General features: G+C 42.9%; 1 protein-coding gene and 1 pseudogene across 2 annotated transcripts in view; one reads left to right on the top strand and one right to left on the bottom strand.

Annotated features, from left to right (window-relative positions):
- Positions 1-20,564, top strand: part of PTPRG (protein tyrosine phosphatase receptor type G) — a 696,389-nt gene that overhangs the window by 79,988 nt on the left and 595,837 nt on the right. The gene's annotated exons all lie outside the window — the stretch shown is intronic.
- On the bottom strand, positions 188-747 carry LOC114214612 (large ribosomal subunit protein uL11 pseudogene; annotated as a pseudogene).

Genomic DNA, 20,564 nt, shown 5'->3' with positions numbered 1-20,564 from the left:
CAAGATGCAGGACTGTTCCATCTCCACAGAGGTCCCACGTGCTACCCCTTTATGGTTACACTGAGCCCCTCCCTAATTCCTGGCTATCATCAATTCATTGTCCTTTAACCCTGTAACCTTTTGGGGTTGGCTTTCTTCACTCAGCATAATTCCCTGGACCCATCCAAGCTGTTGGTCCCCCTTTTTTTTTTTGGTTGTCAAATGATCCTTTATTGAAACATTTTCCTTTGTAGTTAACTAGCCGGGCATTCCAGCACACCACTGTTGATGTCATCTATGATGTCATGAGGGTGGCGGCCATCTACATTGCAGCCCACAGACTGGGCAGTCCCCAGGATCTCTTTAATGGTTCCAGAGAGTTCTCTCGCTAAAGATCGGTGTCGCATCTGTCGGGCAATATTGACAATCTCATCAAAAGTGGTATTTCCACTGTGCTTAATGTTTTTCTGCTTCTTTCTGTCTCTTGGTGGTTCCTTGAGGGCTTTGATAATCAGGGCAGAGGCAGAAGGTACCACTTCAATCTGGGCCTGTCTGTTCTGAATGGTCAGTTTCACCATAATCCTTAGACCCTTCCAATCACCGGTTGCCTTGGTGATGTCATCACCAACCTTTTTTGGAGACAGACCCAGCGTGCCTATCTTCGGGGCCAGGGCAGACGTGGCACCGACTTCGCCACCGGTGCACCTCAGGTACACGACTTTGATCTCGTTGGGGTCGAACTTAGGCCGCATGGCGGAGGTGGCTGGTGTCGGATGAACCTGGATTCGGGACGACCGAAGAAAGTTGCACCTTTGCCCTCCCCGAGCCGAAAGCCAAAAGCGCTGTTGGTCCCTTTTTGTTGCTAAGTAGTACTCCGTGGGATGGATGTAGTTTGGTTTGTTAAACAGTTATCTGTTGAAGGACTTCTGGATTTTTACAGTTTGGGGATATTACAAATAGAGTGCTACAAACCCTCACGTCCAGGTTTTTGATTGAACCTAAGTTTTCATTTCTCTGAGATAAACACCCAGGAGTGCAATTGCGGGGTCATGTGGTATGCACACGTTTAGTTTTATAGGACGCTGCCAAACTATTTTCCTTAGCTGGAGGCATGACAGCTTTTATTAGCAGTGTTGGAAGAGTTCTTCCTGTCTTCTGTTTTATCCTCTGTCAAACCATTATCTGGGTTAATTTTACTAAAACAATAATTGCAGCTCTCTTACCTGCCAAATATTATACTAAGCACTGTACACGTAGTGTCTAATTTCATCCTCATAACAACTCCTCAAGGAAGGTGGATACCATGGTTTTCTCTTGGAAGGGAAACTGAGTCACAGAGAGTGTAATTAACTTGTTCAAGTTCACCCAGGACATGAAGAGGCAGATCCCTCAATTCAAACTCTGTCTTTGGAACCAGTGCTGTTGACCACTTCTCTAGACTGCCTTTCTAAAGCACCACTGAATGTTTGATTCGCTCAGCACCCTCAGATGTTTCCTTATAAAGTATCTTAATTCTGATGATGGCATTTTTTTAAAGCCCATGACAGCCCGCCCACCTACTGACACACTCTTGCACCCAACATGAATCCTCTATTGCTTTGGATTATATTTGCCCTCTTGGCTTTTGACATACAGGAAGTCCAGGGCTTTCCACAACTTCGTGGTAAGTGGGGGCTTAATGTTGGACTAAATGGATCCTGTTGCATGGTCACCTGAGAATATTCTAACAGTGCAAGTGGTAAAGGACAGTATTGTAGGGTCTTGTGAACCACACTGGAAAAGAATTTCTGAGATTAAAATAACCCAACACATTCGTGTAGCTGTAGGTTTGTTACTTGTGCAAATCCGTTCCATGTCCAAGCCCTCCTAACTGAATCTTAGCTGGACTTAACAGAACTTAACCAGTAAGGATTCGCTGGCATCCCCAAGGAACCCATCCTTTTCCTTAAATGCCTTCATGTGTTTCAGGCACAGTCCCAGGCTCCACGGATCCAGATGTAAGACACTTAGCCTGCCCCCCATCGGGGTACACGCATTCACTAAGAGGAATGGCAAAAGAGAGTATCCAAGGAAAGAATGAAATACTCTTATATGCTCCTGTGGTAGAAGAGAAATTTTCTCCCAGAACACACATCTTGAAATACCTAAATTATTCTGTTCTGACACAAAAAGCCTTTCATTTTGTGCCGGTGACTAACTGCAGGGTGTTTGATTGGGGTGACTCCAGGCTAATGTACCAAGGGAACGCCTGCACCTCCTAGGCTTTCTGCTGCAGAGCGCACACTCCTGACACACTCATTTGGCTGCCATCTGGAATACACTTCTTCCAAAGAGAGGGGGTAGGAAATGTTCTATTTGGTTCTCTTACCCTGTATTGGAAGAATAATGACGTATTGCTTGAATGTTTCCCAAGAGAATGTTTTCATGTGCTCCTTGTATATTTCAAACTCCAAATAGGAAGAAGAGTAATGGTGGCGATGGGTGGGTTGGGTAGTGAATCTCCACTTTAAAGACTCTGATCTTTGTTGAAGCAATTATGTAGTTACATGAGAAAATAAAGGATGTCTTTTCCTTGAACTGTCTCTGCAAGCCCAGAAGCTTAAGAAATGCATACGTGTTTAATATAGGGTAGTGATGTCTAGGAACAGTCACGTGAGTTTATCACTAAGGTAGAACAAAGTCTAGTGGAAACTTTGGGCTCAATCAGAGTAACAACTAGGTTATTGTGTTCAGTGTGGTGCAAGGTTCTTTCTATCTTGACTGCTCTCGGAAGTACATTGTCCTATTTCACACATAAGCAAACTGACAGTTTTTTTACTCAAGACCACATGGCTGGTGGAGCCTGGGTTTGGGGTTTGGACTCTGCTTTATTATGTCCCTTAGCCCATTATTTCAGCCAGCATGCTGTGTTCTGTCTTGCCAAGAGCAGACTGTAAAGAACACCCTTTACAAAGAGTAGCCAGGAGGTCCTAATAAACATGGCACTGGAGTTTACTGATAACCCTAATAAGGGACATCTCTCTCTCAGTCTCTCTCTCTCTCTTTTTCGATTTCTCTTTGTCCTTAATTCTCCCTTCTTTTCTTCTGAAAAGGAAAAATAAAACTTAGAAGCACCAAGGGTTAGGATGCCTGGTAATGCTGGTTTTCCCTGTAGAAATTGCAGTGATAACATAGTAAAAATATGAAAAGCACCGCTTATCCTGCTGTCGAGAAATGATCTTTTGATGCAAAGGAGTTACAAAATGGAATCAAGGAAGCCAAGGGTGGAGGCTGCATATCCCGTAATCCTGAAAATGTTGAATGCCAGCGAAGTATTACGGAATTGGCCATTGCCACATTCCCGGGAACATTAGCGGGAATGTGTAATACAAGATTTTTGTGGAATGAGTCTCATGTTCGAAGAGCAGAATGGAGAGCTCTGCACAAAACTGCTGAGAAGCAGCCAGAAAAGAGCTCATGAATGATTGAGCCCTGGCCAGGAGAAAGGATATTTGGCACCTGACTTAATAGGATGCACTGTTATCCAACCATTGGATGCATCCGCTGTTTTCAGGAGGAGGACTGTGGGACCTCGCTCGGGGTGATGACTGAGGAAGGAAGTTTTGTGTTTGAGCCCATGTGTTTCTCACCAGCAGTGTTCTTTTCTGTGGAATGGATGTTTCTGAGCACTAGTGTGAACATTTAACCAAATTAAATAAACATTTCATCATCAAATGCAGTCAAGTTTTATTTTAAAATTTATTAACGCTATCATTTTCAGCTGCTTTGTGTTCTTTTAACTCTTGAATTGCAAATGAGCTCCTTTGTCAGATGTTTGCATTTGGAAGGGGCTTTCACCACTGCTTGGCTTTATGGCTTGCTTTTCTTGTTTATGTTATAAATGAATTTTGACTACCAATAAAAGTTTTAGGAATCCTATTTACATCTGAACAATGATTCAGCAACTTGAACCTCTATTTTTTGCTGTGGAGTTGTCTAGTAAAAAGTTTATATGATTCCGCTGGTTCTAATGGCTCAGATAAATTATACATTTATCTGTGTGTGTGTTTTATTTCTTTCTTCACTGCCTACACTTTTAGAACCCTATTTATCAACCTCAGTTACACCGGTGTATTTGGACACTCAGTTTTTTTTTTTTAAAGGAAAAACGTAATTTCTATATGCTACCAGATGGATGTGTTGGCTATAAGATAAAAATCCCAAAATACTTAACAGACCAGCTGGTGTCTTGGTAGGGTTTAGTTGATTAAGTTCTTGTGAACTGATTTCCGGTTCATCAGGGGTACCTCCTTTGGATTTTTATTTGTAAAAAATTGTTTATATTTTGTCCTATTGTTAATCTTTCTTTAGAACTTTCACCCAAGCTGTTGGTGATAGATGGCACCTGCCATTTGTTTATGTGCTCATGCAGTTACCGATTTGACCAGTGATAGGGTGTCCTGAGCAAACCTGATGAAGTTCAGGATTAGACTCAGTTCATGGCACACAGCTTTCTCCAGGAGATAGTAAATAGTCCATATGGGAATTGCCCTTCCCTGGATTCATTGGCATTGAGCTTGAAGCTATGCAATTTCCATGCATGTTTGTTGGAAGTTTTTTGGGCATGTACATTGTCCTTAGCAGGTCACCTCTTGTGTATCTTGGGCAGTGTTAAAAGCTACAGACACGTTGTTCTGTGCAAGTCATACAAGATTTAAATACATGGCACTATTATCCTCACTTTGTCCGTGCACAGTCTGTTAGCCATTGGCAGAGCCGATCTTTAAGTCTGTCTGCGTCTGACTTTGCAGTTGGAATTTCCTCCACAGTGCAGTTCTGTGTTCCCAATGGATGGCACACTTGCTAAGCCCCCTCTCTGTGCTGTGGACAGTGCTAGCGTTAGGGAATCCTCAGAGGAACGAATGTTCCCCATCTCTGTCTTTCTGGAAATCTGCTCTGGTACAAAACATTTTAAATACTGTTAATAATTTTTCTTCTCCTCTTATTTGTCTTTCGGATAGGCATTTGGGCTCCCCACAGTATGACTTTTATCCTAATACTTTAAAGGAGGGTTTCTCAACCTCAGCACTGTTGATACTTGCTGGCCAAATGATTCTGTGTTGTGGGGGGTTGTCCTGTGCATTGTGGGATGTTTAGCAGCGTCCCTGGTCTCTGCTGAGTGGATGCTACTAGCGTTCCTGCCCCCAAGACGAGACAACCAGAAGTATCTTCGGACATTGCCTAAAATCCTCTGGGGGCAAATGCGTCCTATTTGAGAACCACTCCTCTAAAGTTACTGCCAGCTTTTTGTCTTTGGGTAAAAGGCCAGAAGCTTATGTTTGCCGCTGCAGAAGTCTTCCTGTCAAAGGAGAGATTTACAACACAACCACCCATGTCATGGAGGTGGGAATTACGTCAAGCAACAAATTTGTATTTATTGTAAAACATTTTATAAATACATGTAAGATGGGGAAGGGCAATTTTTCTTTAAGATTTTATTTATTTGACAGAGAGAGCGAGAGCACAAGCAGGGAGAGGGAGACGCAGACTCCCCGCTGAGCAGGGAGCCTGATGTGGGGCTCCATCCCAGGACCCTGGGATCATGACCTGAGCCGAAGACATACGCTTAAGTGACTGAGCCACCCAGGTGCCCTGGGAAGGGCAATTTTTCAAAAGTACTTATAAGCAAAAAAGGGAAGATCATGAAGAAAATCATCTAGTAATCTAGAGATAATGCTGACTTGATATTTTGTTCTTCATTCTTATAGCTTTTGATTTATACATCTTATGTGTAGGAAAGACATAATACGCATAGAGGGAGAGATAGATATATTGCCCATGATGTTTTACTTTTTCCCTTTATATTGTGAACATTTCCCAGTTTTTCTCATTCCGCTTCTCCAGCATGGTTCATAAGGGACAGTACACCTTGTCTGCTATTCCTCATCCTTTTTAGCAGCTGCAATAATAATCTTTAAGTAATGGAACAAGATTTATTTTTCTATAATTTTGATGTTAGACGTTTAACTTGTTTTCAGGGTTTTTTTCCTGTTGTTCCAAAGAGTGCTTTGATTTATTCCCCAAGTATTTATTTATAATGTGCTATGTGCCAAGCCTTCCTGTTTCAGGTACCCAGGGTAGAACAGATGCGCCCCAAAGCGAAGTCATTGTACATATCTCTGCTTTGTCCTGTTGAGATTCACTGTGCTCTCCTGTTTTCTCATATGTGTCAGCTCCCGCTCCAACTTCCTTTGCTCATCAGGACCACCTCTTCTGAGTGTAAAGACTTAGACTCTATGAACGGAAAGCTCCAGAATCTGCTTGCCTGTGAGATTAGAATTAACCTTGGCTCAGGCTGCTTCCAGTTTCCTAGCAAAATCAGCGTGAGCCAGAATAGACTAGAAACAGCATGTGTGTGCTTTGTTAACTGGGGGAACTGTCAAGGAACATGTAAAGCTAATTGAGGAATTTAACTTTACCCAGAATGTTAGTGGTGTCTTTCTTGTGCTGGTTTTCATGGCTGGCCTCACGCGAAGCCCGGTGCAGCTCAGGAGAGGCATTAAGAGGGTGTGAGATTTCGTTCCTTTCCTATTGACCTTGGTGAATTACTTAATCTCTGGGCCTCAGTTTACTCTCGTGCCTCCATAGAACTGTTGATAGAAGTGGATCAGCTGGGTGAGCAGCCTGTGGCTTAGGGTCTGGGGTGTGGCACTTAGGAGAATGGTGGCCTTTAGACAGCTTTTGAATCACTTTCTAAGTACCTATTGTATGCCTACTCTATGCCAGATACTTGACATGCATTCTCAAGTCTTTTTTTTTTTTTTTTTTAAAGATTTTATTTATTTATTTGACAGAAAGAGACACAGTGAGAGAGGGAACACAAGCAGGGGGAGTAGGAGAGGGAGAAGCAGGCTTCCCACAGAGCAGGGAGCCCGATGTGAGGCTCAATCCCAGGACCTTGGGATCATGACCTGAGCCGAAGGCAGACGCTTAACGACTGAGCCACCCAGGCGCCCTGCATTCTCAAGTCTTAATGGTATGCTCGGGAGATAGATGGAGATGGAATTCTGTCAGTTTTTCCTTCATTTATTTGGAGGCTCCAGTTTTAGGTGAATGTACCTTTAGAATGTCTTTCTGGTCTGTTGACCATTCTGTCCTGGGTTCTTGTACTTGGCCCAGGGTTTGCACGGTTTGAACTTCCTGCAAAGGAGGGTTTGTCCGTGCTTTCTTTTCTTTCTTTTTTTACATTTATAAACATTTTATTTTAAAAATATCTATTTGTGTATAGGTTTTATACATACAAAATATATATTTACAGTGTATTTGTATAATTTATGACTAGAATAGATATATATTAGAGGTATGGGTTCAGGAACATTTTACTGATGGATCCAAGGTCAAAAAAGCCTGCAGACCCCTACTTTATGGCATCTAATTTAATTTTCTACTTAGTCAACCAAACAGGAAAAACATTAAAAAAACAGAAAAGGAAGATGTGAATTAGGAAAAGTGATTTTTATACTAGGTAACTGTTTTTCTATTCTTTATATTTTATTTTATTTTATTTTTTTAATGAAGTTATTTATTTTTATTAACATATAATGTATTATTTGTTTCAGGGGTACAGGTCTGTGATTCATCAGTCTTGCACAATTCACAGCGCTCACCATAGCACATACCCTCCCCAATATCCATCACCCAGCCACCCCATCCCTCCCACCCCGCCTCCACTCCAGCAACCCTCAGTTTGTTTCCTGAGATTAAGAGTCTCTTATGGTTTGTCTCATTCTGTGGTTTCGTCGTTTCATTTTTCCCTCCCTTCCCCTATGATCCTGTCTTGTTTCTCAAATTCCTCATATCAGTGAGATCATATGATACTTGTCTTTCTCTGAATGACTTATTTCGCTTAGCATAATACCCTCTAGTTCCATCCACGTCGTTGCAAATGGCAAGATCTCATTTTTTTGGATGGCTGCATAATATTCCATTGTATATATATACCACATCTTCTTTATCCATTCATCTTTTGATGAACATCTAGGCTCTTTCCATAGTTTGGCTATTGTGGACATTGCTGCTTTAAACATTGGGGTGCACGTGCCCCTTCGGATCACTACGTTTATATCTTTGGGGTAAATACCCAGTAGTGCAATTGCTGGGTTGTAGGGTAGCTCTTTCTTATCAGCTTGCTGAGATGTGGGCCAGAAGGGACCCTATGTGTCTATTGAGTCATCCTACAGGCAGGGCAGTGGAGTCTCAGAGTCCCCTGCCATGTCTGTCCAGAGTTGCATGTGTGTCCAGTGCTGCCTCTTAATGACAGGAAATAGGTATTCACTCCTTACCCTGCTTCTCCTTAGTCATCGTCGATTGCTGTCTTCGCAGCAGTCAACCACAGTTGCAAGTTGCACCTTTCATTTATTTGTTGACCTGTTCGTGGTCTTCCTTTACTCTGTAGGTTGAGGTAAGATTGGCGAGGGCTGTATCACTTTTATTCATTCTTACACAGGCACACCTCATTTTATTGCTCTTTGCTTTCTTGCACTTTGCAGAGACTGTTGTTTTACAAATTGATGGTTTGTGGCCGCCCTGTGTCCAGTAAGTCTATGGTGGGTGCCATGTTTCCAACAGCATTTGTTCACTTTTGTGTCTCGGTCACATTTTGGTAGTGTACAATTTAGGTATTCAGCAAGTCTGTACATTATGCTGTGCTCACCACAAGGCACAGCTACTATCATCTGTAATCTGTGATCTCTGACGTTACTCTTATAATTATTTTGGGGCACCGTGAGCCCCGTCCATATAAGATGGCGAACTGTTCCACCTTCGGGTTGTGCCTCCATCTCTTTCCCTCTCCTCAGGCCTCCCTATTCCCAGAGACACAGGAATATTGAAATTAGGCCCTTCACCCTACAATTAAAAACCTGACAATGACCTCTAAGTGTTCAAGTGAAAGGAAAATTTTCATGTCTCTCATTTTTTAAAAAGATTTATTTATTTATTTTAGAGGGGGAGGGGCAGAAGGAGAGGGAGAGAGAGTCTTCAGTAGACTCCGCGGTGAGCATGGAGCCTGATGTGGGGCTTGATCTCACAACCCTGAGATCCACGACCTGAATTGAAAGCAAGAGTCAGACACTTAACTGACTGTGCCATCCAGGCGCCCCTGCATGTCTCTTATTTTAAATCAAAAGTTAGAAATGATTAAGCTTAATGAGGATGGCATGTCAAAAGCCAAGATAGGTCAAAAGCTAGGCTTCTTGCACCCAACAGCCAAGTTGTGAATGCAAAGGAAAACTTCTTGAAGGAAATTAAAGATGCTACTCCTGTGAACACACGAATGATAACAGCCTTGCTGATACAGAGAAGGTTTTAGCGATCTGGATAGAAGATCAAACCGGCCACAACATTCCCTTTAGTCAAAGCCTAATCCAGAGCAAGGCCTTAACTCTCTTCAGTTCTGTGAAGGTTGAGACAGGTGGGGAAGCTGCAGAAGAAAAGTTTGAAGCTAGCAGAGGTTGGTTCATGAAGTTTAAGGGAAGAAGCTGTTTTTGTATCATGAAAGTGCAAGATGAAGCAGCAGGTGCTGATATAGAAGCTGCAACAAGTGTTACAGATCTAGCTCAGATAATTTATATAGACGTGCCTACACCTAAGCCATTTTCTATTTGAAGAAGATGCCATTTAGGACTTTCATAGCTAGAGAGGAGAAGTCAATGCCAGGCTTCAAAGCTTCAGAAAACAGGCTGACTTCTTGTCAGGGGCTAATGCAGCTGCTGACTTTAAGTTGAAGTCAGTGCTCATTTACCATTTGGAAAGTCCTAGGGACTTTAAGAATTATGCTAAGTATACTCTGTGCTTTGTATGTGAAACAAAAAAGCCTGGATGACAGCACATCGGTTTATGACATAATTTACCAAATATTTTAAGCTCATTGTTGAGACCTGCTTAGAAAAAAAGATTCCTTTCAAAATATTACTGCTTATTGACAATACATTTGATCATCCAAGAGCTGTGAAAGAGATGTACACAAGATAAACGTTGTTGTCATGCCTGCGAACACAGCATCCATTATGCAGCCCATGGATCAAGGTGTAATTTTGACTTTCGAGTCTTATTACTTACAAAATAGGGGGCACCTGGCTGGCTCCCCAGTGACTCAGTAGAGCATGGGACTCTTGATCTTGATGTCATGAGTTCAAGCCCCATGTTGGGTGTGGAGATTACTTAAAATATATATATATGTATACATATATATATATATATATATATATATATATTTCTAAGGCTCTAGCTGCCATAGAGAGTGATTCCTCTGATCGATCTGGGCGAAGTAAATTGAAAACCTTCTGGAAAAGATTCACCATCTACAGGCCATTAAGAACATTTATGATTTAATAAAAAGAGGTCAAAATATCAACATGAACAGGAGTTTGGAATAAATTGATTCCAACCCTCATGGATGACTTTGAGGGGTTCAAGACTTCAGTGAAGGAAGTCACTGCAGATGAGGTGAAAACAAGAAAACCAGAAAGAAGTCGGACCTGAAGATGGAAGTGAATTGCTGCAGTCTGATGATAAAACTTTAGCAGATGAGGAGGTACTTCTTATGGAGGAGTGAAGAAAGTGGTTTCTTGAGATGGAATCTGCTCCTGGTGAGGATGCTGTGATGATTGTTGAAATGACACAAAGGATTTAGAATATTATATAAACTTAGTTGATAAAGCAGCGGCAGGGTTTGAGAGCATTGACTCCAATTTTGAAAGAAGTTCTACTGTGGATAAAATGTTCATCAAACAGAATCACATGCTATAGAGAAATCTTTGGTGAAAGGAAAAGTCAATCAATGCAGCAACCTTATTATTTTAAGGTTATTTTATCTTGTTATTTAAAAAAAAATTGCCACAGTCACCCCAACTCTCAGCAACCACTATCCTGATCAATCAGCAGGCATCACCATCGAGCAAAACCCTGCACCAGCAAAAGGATTACAATTTGCTGAATACATTGTTTCCTTAGACATAATGCTATTGCCCACTTACAGCACTACAGTATCAGTGTAAACACAATTTTTATATGTGCTGGATAATCAAAGAATTAATTTGGTTCACTTTATTGTGGTTTTTGCTTTATTGCAGTGGTCTAGAATGGAACACACCACATGTCTGAGGTATGCCTGTGTTACATGTTCCTAGAGCAGTGGTTGGCGTGTAGTAGGTGCTTAAAAATACAGATTGAATGAATATTATTATTGAAACATCTTAGTTAAGGGGCATCTGGGTGGTTCAGTCGGTTAAGCGTCTGCCTTCTGCTCAGGTCAGGATCTTGGGGTCCTGGGATTGAGCCCCACATTGGGCTCCCTGATCAGCAAGGAGTCTGCTTCTCCCTCTGCCCCTCTCCCCACTCATGAGCGTTCTCCCTCTCAAATAAATAAATAAAAAAATCTTAAAAAAAAAAAAGGAAACATCTTAGTCAAGAAGGAATGTCAGTTATACTCAGTTTTTCTTAAAGGTATATTCAGGTTGATCTGTGCTAATTCATGGTTACACAGTTTGGCCATTTCACTCTTGAGTGTTGATGTCATCTTTTTCATGGAAGGGTTTCCTTTCTTTTGAGTTTGTGTGTTCCTGAGCATCCCTCACCTGATGCAAAAGATGAGGTGACACAGAATTGACCTAGTCTCAATGATTAGCAAAGGTAGCAATTGAAATGCTTCTACAGTGCCCAGTTTACATGTGAATCAATAAGAGCTGACTGTTCACAAGGTAGAGGATGGCTTGGCTGGATCATGTTTAGAATTCTTGAATATTGAAGACATTTTCCTTTATTTCTTGATCTTTTCTTTCTGGTTTCATAGCCTTAACCCTGTTTTTGCTTTTTTTGCTATTGTAAACAATGTTTTCTCCAGATATTATTTACAACCCACTGTATGCTTAGGCACCCAGGATAGAACAGTGAACAAAGGGGCGCCTGGGTGGCTCAGTCGGATGGGCGTCTGCCTTCGGCTCAGGTCATCATCCCGGGGGCATGGGATCGAGTCTCATGTTGGGCTCCCTGCTCAGCGGGAGTCTGCTTCTCCCTCTGCCCCTCTGCTTGCTCATGCTGCCACCCCCTTCTCTCTCTCTCTCTTCCTCAAATAGATAAATAAAATCTTAAAAAAAAAGCACCTCCATATGTCAATAAAGGAGCATTTATTCTTTAAAAAAAAAGGAAAAAGAACAGTGAATAAGACATCCCTGCCCTCATGAAGCTTACATGCTTGCAGCTAAATCATTGCATATATCTTTGCTTTTTGGGGGGCGGGGTTCGTTGTGCCCTAGTGTTTTTTTGTTTTTTGTTTTTGGTTTGTTTGTTTTCAATTTGTTTGTTTTGAGAGAGAGAGAGAGTGCAAGCCAGCTTGGGGGGAGCGGCAGGGGGAGAGGTGAGAGAGAATCTCAAGCAGACTCCCTCCTGGGTATGGAGCCCATTGCGTTGCTGGATCCCATGACCCATGAGAGCATGACCTGAGCTGAAATCAAGAGACGACGCTCAACCGATGGAGCAACCCAGGCGCCCTGCCCTAGGATTCTTTGAATGTGCTGTTCCCTAGCCCTCCAACTCTCTTGGCTCAAAATGGAATCAACTGATTAAAAATGAAATGAATACAGGAGGCTTTCAAGCAGTTATTCACAGTGAGCTGTTGGATTTTCCTTCTCAAAGAGTGCCGTTCACGTGGCTGCTGAGCACTGTGCTGTCCTCCCTGTCCTTAGGTGTATCGATAGCAGGCATCAGCAGGGAAGAGGCCCGTGCTGTGCTTGTCGAGAAGTGGGCTGCCAAGCAGCTGGGGTCCACTTGGCCATTGGTGATGTGCGAGCGCTCTTGAGCCGTGGTTCCTGTGCTTGCCTGGGCACGCACACCGGGTACTCACCCCATGGGCAGGCAGCTCTGTGAAGAAGACGTCTGGGAAGTGTAAGAGCTCCAGGCCCCAGGATGGGAGGGAAAGAGGACCTAATTTTCAGGAACTGCAAATGCTGCCAGAATAGGAATGTTCTAGCCTGGACCAAGCAGGTACCGGTGGCTGTAGGTTTGGGGTTGGTCACATCACACTTGGACTTTGTGAATCCAGATGTCACGACGAGAGGGTGTCCCAAGAGAGTGACTAGGTGAGATCCTTGGAGTGAGCACAGGGTTATTTTAGGAGCCAGTGTACCGTCATGACTCAGAGCTTGGATAGGCCCTCCAGCCAGGAAGCTAGCTTTGCCATTAACTATTTTGTGTGACTTTGGCCAAGTTGGATGACAATATGAGCTCATTTCTCCATCTTCAAAATATGAGTCAGATGCTTGCTTTAGTCCCCTCCCCCACCCCCATCACATGTGTGCTTTCAAATTTTGTTTTCTTTTTATCACTTACCACTGAGGTAAGGGTTTGTTTTATTGTTTATTTCCCCAACTAGGATGCTGTTTCTTTGAGTCAGAGGTTTGATTCTTTTTTTTTTTTTCACTGCTCTATTCCAGCAGCCAGCTCCTAAACAGTTGAAATATTTGTAGAATGAAAGAGTGAGTTTGCTGGAGTCTGTGTACTGGAGTCTCCTGGTCATTATCTTGTGCTCTCTGGCCCATATTTCTTTGCTGCAGCCTGGAAAAGATCATCTCTAATTAAGAACTCAGTATATGTTTTAGACCTCATGGATTCTGCCCATCATGCCCTTGGCACTCGACTTTTGAGTCTGTTTTCAGACCAAGAATGAGACACTTGTTCCCATGGCTTGCTTTGGAGGATGTCTTTGGGACTTGCTGCTGACAGCCTTCTACTAGGGAGCATGAGCTCTGCTGTGTTTTCTCCTGCCCCTGCCCCTGTTCCTTGTTCCCCTTTCTCTGATGGTGCCCGAGGCCAGACAGGGGCACCCGGGGGCTCCTGCAGCCTCAAAGACTTGCTGATCCCTGCTTTTAAGGGTCCTGAGCTATGGCCTGATGAACATCAAAGACAGAAGGCTGGTTGTTTTTATTTTTTTAGTTCCACAGCTGTCAGTTTGATTAGATGTTCTCAGGGCTTCATAGAGGCATATAAAATATATGTTTGCTTTCATCAACAAAGGCTATGATTGTGCAAGTCCAAACAGTGCCGCTCAGTTCAGTATTTTCTAGTTCAGTTTTCAGTAGCTCTTGACGGACTCTATTCTGCTTCATCGGAGAGGATGATGGTTTGATGGTGCCGGGTATGTTCTTTAAGTGAAAGAGCCTTTGCAGATAGTTTCTCCAGGCAGTAGTAGGATGTAGCAGGAAAGATAGCTAAAAAATGGGAGTCTGAATTCTGATTTTGAGCACTCACTACCCAAAAAAGCTTAGGCAGATACTTTTTTTTTTTTTAAACCCTGAGCATCAAGTTCTTCCTCTATCCAAAAGTAGATTAGATTCAATGTGGTATGGACATTAGATTTAATTTTGAGTGTCATGGGTGATTCATAGATTGAGACTGCTTGGATCACTGTGTTGAGAAGGATTTGAAGTTGTGTCTAGGCTCATTGGCAAAGTGTCACGATTGACTTACGATTTTCGGTAGCCTGTTTACCTAAACCGAACGATACTATTTTTCATTCCTGGATGGAATGTAAAGTTTCCGTTAAAAATAAGTTAGTTTAATTGAAAGAACTGAGTTTGTTTTTTAAAATAAGAGTAAATTCGTGTAGAGAGGGCATAGCTCGGATATGGCAGAAACCATGAACATACACTATGAGAAAGAATGAAATTCTGGAAACTTGAAGCCTATGAATGTTAACCTGTCTGACAGGATCGTTTGGGGGGATTTTCATGCAGGTGGAAGTTCAGTGTGATTTCTAAAGGTAGTGCAGAGGTATTGAGTTTTGTTAAGCTTCTTTTTGGACTGGGAGGTAGATCTGAATCCAAAGCCTGCCCACGTACTCTTGGAGAGAGGCTTTGTGTGTAGGAGTGAGCAGCAGTACAGAATGTAGAATAGAGGGGCGCCAGGGTGGCTCAGTCATTAAGCGTCTGCCTTCGGCTCAGGTCATGATGCCAGAGTCCTGGGATCGAGTCCCGCATCGGGCTCCCTGCTCAGCGGGAAGCCTGCTTCTCCCTCTCCCACTCCCCCTGCTTGTGTTCCCTCTCTCGCTGTGTCTCTCTCTGTCAAATAAATAAATAAAATCTTAAAAAAAAAAAAAGAATGTAGAATAGAGTAGAACCTGTACTCTGAACGTGGGTTGCCTAATGTTTATGTAACTAGGGGGAGGAGCTTCAGTGCCTCTTCATTAAAATTGGGGCAGGAGTCCTACCTGCTTCATGATGTTGGTAGGAGGATTTTAAATGGGTCCATTCAGGGGGACTATTGGACACAGGGAACCTTAAACAATTCATTAAACATATTTGAATATTTCCCTCCTCATTTTAAAAAAAGAGGCCTTACTGATTGCCGATACTACTCAAGTCTGAAGTCTTATTATTTTTATGAAAGTTTGCCCTTTTTTTTTTTAAAAAAAAGGAAGTTATTTCTGGATGGAGGAGTAGCAAATCTTGACTTTGGTGAATATCTTATTTCCCCCCTAGTTTCTATATATTCTTTCTTGTGCTTGTGTATATCTTATTTATCTGGTTGCCCTAGGCAGTTTAGAATATGTAAGCGTTTATGCAACTGAATATTTCTTAGAATTATGGCATCTTTGGTGAATGACTCTTTTCTAGTATCATGCTATAAATATCAGAAACACTAGAAATTAAAGAATGAGTTTATTTCATTTTTGTTTATAAATCCAACCTCTTTTATTTTCCAGTGGATGAAGTAATGTTTTAAAGGATGTTTTAAAACTACCTTGCTTTTTTTCTCCCCTGCAGAGTGAATAAACGTAGATAACTCATTTGTGCATAGATATTAACATTTTTATGTAAAGACTGCAGCGCTAGATGCATAAAATCCCAGTACCTGTGAGCTAGTTTTGAAATGTGATTTTGGAAAAGAGAATACTGATTTAAGAACACTGGTTTGTCAAAACAAAACAAACAAAACAAAACAAAACACCATTCCCTTACAGTTTCTTTCCAAATATTGATAATTTAGATTTTAATAACCACCAGGCCTAATGCCTCATCAAGTATGGTTTTCTTTTCTTATAATCATACACACTTTGGTGTAGCTCACCTAGATCTGGGAAGCAGACCAACCGCTCTCCTCCTCCAGGGGGGCCCTGGAGCGGCCCCTGGGGGAGGGAACCCTGGAAGAAGCGCAACAGTTGTCCCAGGGGAAAAGCTAGGCTCTCCTGGTACTGGCCCCTCCCTCACCAAGTTCCTGAGGGTTAGGCTGTGCCACTGTGACAGGACCAATCCTGAGTGACCCCGAGGGCTCACACAGGTAGGCCAAGGAAGTACCTGGTCTCTGCCAAGTGGGTGGAGCCATTTCAAGCCCAGGTGGACTCCCCCCTGTACCTTGTCCTTGGGGAGTTGGAGCACCAGAAGGATGAGGCCTCTGTGGGCAAGGTGTGGATGCTTACTTGTGTGGAAGGAGTGAATCGATCTTAGTTCAAACAAGCCATCCGGGAGCAAAGGATGTGCCAGCAAGAGGGGACAGCAGTTCGTAGGAAATGGCGGTTCCTGGCAACCATCCATCCCCCGACCCCAACCCAGCAACCTGCCCGGAGCCAAGCCAACTGGAGATGCAAGAGCTGCTGCAGAGAAGATGCAGGACTTTCCCTGGAGTCCTAGCCTTTGTCTGGAGCCGAGAGAAGAGGGGAGAAGTTGTTTACTTGGATTGTCCCAAAGAGACACCCTCCCACCAGGGGACTGTGGGAGCCCCTGCCTCCGGGGCTTTGGGGGCTGTGCCTGAGTGACAATATGGAGGGTTCTGGAAGGTCCTTGTGAATAAAGGCCCCAATGGGTGAAACCTTGGGGGAAAAAAAAAAAAAACCTTGGGGGAAAAAAAAAAACTTCCCGTCTGTGTCTAGATTTGCGGTTAATAAACCTGAGCTCTCTTTCCTCCTGTCTTGAACGGGATTATAAGGTAACAGTCCTCTTAAAGTATGCTCACAAATTCTTTGATTCTCCTTTCAGGAGCTGGAGCTGCTGATAGAGCTCTTTTATTGAGCATGGGCTGGACTCAGTGACTCATTTCTAATGGACAGAATTAAGATTAAAGTGATAGTGACTTAAGCAAGCAGGTGTCTGAAGAGACTTCTTCCCTTGGGTCACTCAGTGTGGGGGAAGCCACCTACCATGGTGTAAGGACACTCAAGCAGCGCCCAGGAGAGGCCCACATGGTGAGGAATGGAGGCCTTCTACTGAAAGCCATGTGAGTGAGCTAGGAAGTGTATCTTGTATCCCAAGTCAGATACTCAGATGACTATAGCCCATCTGATAACATTGAGGGAAGCCTCAGGAGGGAGCCTGTGCCAGAATTCATGGCTCAACTGCTCTGGAATCCCTGACCCACAGAAACTTTGAGATAGTCAGTGTTTGTTGTTAGAAGCAGCCATGTTATGGGATAATTTGTTACGCAGTAGTAGATAGCTAATAAATAGGAGCAATTAATCATCACTGAATCTCGATACCCTTTGAATTGGGACCAACAATGGTGGACACCCCGGGAAAGGACTTTTTAGGAGAGGGAAGGGGAATATTGTGGGGTTAGAATTGGTACTTTGCATGCATAAGGAAGATCTGTTATAGTAGCTATTTTTCAAGACCTCCCACTTAACACTTCTTGATGGTGACTTGGTTCCTTTGACTGTCAGTCTGCAGGAGTGCAGGTGGGCAAGGGAGGGCAAAGCAGGTGCTGCAGGTGTGCAATACAGAAATCGGCTTCTGATTAGTCTTCCAAGTCTGTTGTGATCCATTTACTTAGTTTTCGGAACCACTGGAAAGAGCTAGGACATGAAATCTGGCTTTGCCACTTAGAAGATTGTCATCTCCACAAAGGCCAGGATGTGTCATTCCCTTCTGAAGGTGTTGTAGAACATGGAAGGTTTTCAGTCGATGTTTGCTGAGTGACTGAATGAGCATCATCTTGTGATTTGTGAGCAGGTGACAATCTTTTTTGAGTCTCAATATCCTGTTCTCTATAATGGGGATGAATAACGCCTGTCTTACAGAGTTACTGTAAGGGCTGGAAATCATAAACATCCTAAATTGCCTGGCCTAAAGGAGGTGGGCACGTATTTTGTGAAATCCTCCAAGAGTGAATGTGAGGTTTGGTCATGTTCTTTCTGTTTTGGTGGAATTAGTCTTGTTAATTCAGTTCCTTCAGTTCTTGGTGATGAATTCAGAAAGTGGACTGTTGGCGTTGGCTTCAGGTCTGGATCATATTAAGTGGAATATCACCAAGTTCCCGCTCTGCATGCTCTTTGTAGTCTAGCTGATGTCACTCTCCTCTCCTTTCTAAGAAGTTAATGCTGCAGCTGTGAGTTGGAGTTACCCAGCAGGAAGCCCTGTTCCTGGGACTCCCTGGGGTGGCCTTGAGCAGAGCTCTGGATACTGATGGACCATCATCACTCTTCATCTGTCTTCTTCTGTCCAAGAGTGCCTCCACATAATTTCTTTCACTAAGATTGTTTCAGTGACCTAGTATAAATCCATATATTCAATAAAAACAGTGCTGCCTTTGTGTGGTAAATAATACTTAGCAGTAATAGTTTGGGGGTTAAAAAAGGCATAATGGGAAGATACTGAGTAGGAATTTTCTGTCTGAAGGGTTATATGAAGTTTAACCAATTGGGTGTACCCTACTTGTGTGTGTGTATATGTGTGTGTGTTTGGTACTTCTGACAAGTGGAGTTTTCTTTTCTTTTTTTAAAAAATTTTTTATTGTTATGTTAATCACCACACATTACATCATTAGTTCTTGATGTAGTGTTCCATGATTCATTGTTTGTGCATAACACCCAGTGCTCCACGCAGAACGTGCCCTCTTTAATACCCATCACCAGGCTAACCCATTCCCCCATCCCAAGTGGAGTTTTCTGAGAAATCTTAGTGCTACTATCAATATTAGTCCTGTTTGAGTGGGGACTCTGATGGGGGAAATTCAGATTTAATGTCCATTTTTGTTCTGTTCTGTTTTGTATTGCTGCACTGTGGTTGGGGTGGAATTGTGAAGAAAGGAAATCCTGTGTAGTAGGGGGGGTTAGTAATCTTGATCATGTGAATTCCTACCTTTCTACCATTCAGAACTTGAGACCTAGAAGAGGTACAAAATGGGGACCCAAAAAATACACTGTTTGGCCTTCTGCAATACTTGCCTATATATGTTTATGTATGTAAATGAAAGATTTTATTTTTATTTATTTATTTTTTAAAGATTTTATTTATTTGACACAGAGAGAGAGAGAGTGAGAGAGAGGGAGAGCACAAGCAGGGGGAGTAGCAGGCAGCAGGCAGAGGGAGAAAAGTAGGCTCCCCGCTGAGCAGGGAGCCTGGTGAGGGACTTGATCCCAGGACCCTGGGATCATGACCTGAGCCGAAGACAGCTGCTTAACCAACTGAGCCACCCAGGCGCCCAAGATTTTATTTTTCCAAAACTGAAATGTGCAGATGAAGCTCCAAGTGGAAAATTTACATGTGAATTTGAGAAGTCCCGCAATTGGAAAGGACTAGAAGGCTGGCTCTTAGAGACTTTTTTTTTTTGCCATACGAAATGGCTAATTACACTGGGAACCAGAGAAAGGTAGCTGTGGCATCTTACTTGGTAAATAAAGAATGATGTTAACCTCTCCAGAATGCTGGTGGCTATTGAATTTGGGCAGAAAATCCTATAAAGGAGAAAGAGCTGCAGAGTGTAATAAACTCCCAGGTGCTCAGTAAAACCCCTTTTCCGCTTAGACTGGCTGGTCAAGATCAAGGGCGCTGCTGCAGAGCTGTGGAAGGCTCCTTACCGGTGGGAAGGTGATGAGATTTCTCCTCTCCTGCTATCCGTCTGAATTACATCTAGGCTTCACGGAGACAGGGGACTCGCTTTTGATAGCAGTTCAGGACTTTGGATATCTTATTTCCCTTAAGTTAAACCCACCAGTCTTCGTCTGCCAAATAATTTCCACTTCTGGGGAGGGTGTGTGGTAACCCTGACAAGCTTGTGTTCAATTCTCTGCTGATCCTTTGAGGCCGTGGGACCTGGAGCAGGCGGCTGAGCCTCTGTACCATCTTTTCCTGGGTGAGCCAGTGGACCAGGGGAAAACCAGCTTTGCAGAGGTGTCGGGGAGCTGATATCAAATGATGCACACAGTGAACCTGGTTGGTGGTTTTTCAGTTACTGGTTTTCTCTTAAGTTTAAGGCAGTCAGCACAACCTCAGTGCTTCTGCTGTTTTGGACTGAATAATTCTTTGTTGTGGGGTCTCTCTTGAGCACTATGGGATGTTTAGCAGCATCCCTGATGCTACTAGCCTCCCCCTTACCCCCCTACCTGTGATACCAAGGATATCTCCAGACACATTTGCTCCCTGACCACTGATAAAAAGGTAATTAAAACCTAATGTTAGATTTTTCTTTTGATCGGAAATGGTGTTGAATAGTATGTGGAATGAAGGAATGACTTTAATTTAATATTATCTCTGATACTTAATAAAAAAATTACATCATGATAGTGTCTCTCCCTCCCTTTTTTTTACTCATTCATTGAATTGGTGATTTAAAAGGTGCTT

The sequence above is a fragment of the Eumetopias jubatus genome, unplaced genomic scaffold, assembly GCF_037043125.1.
Source record: "Eumetopias jubatus isolate StellerSeaLion01/CBP00866 unplaced genomic scaffold, mEumJub1_p1.0 scaffold_1, whole genome shotgun sequence".
In the NCBI taxonomy this organism is placed as follows: Eukaryota; Metazoa; Chordata; class Mammalia; order Carnivora; family Otariidae; genus Eumetopias; species Eumetopias jubatus.
Note: the sequence above shows the minus strand (reverse complement) of the source record. Positions and strands in the feature narration are given on the sequence as shown.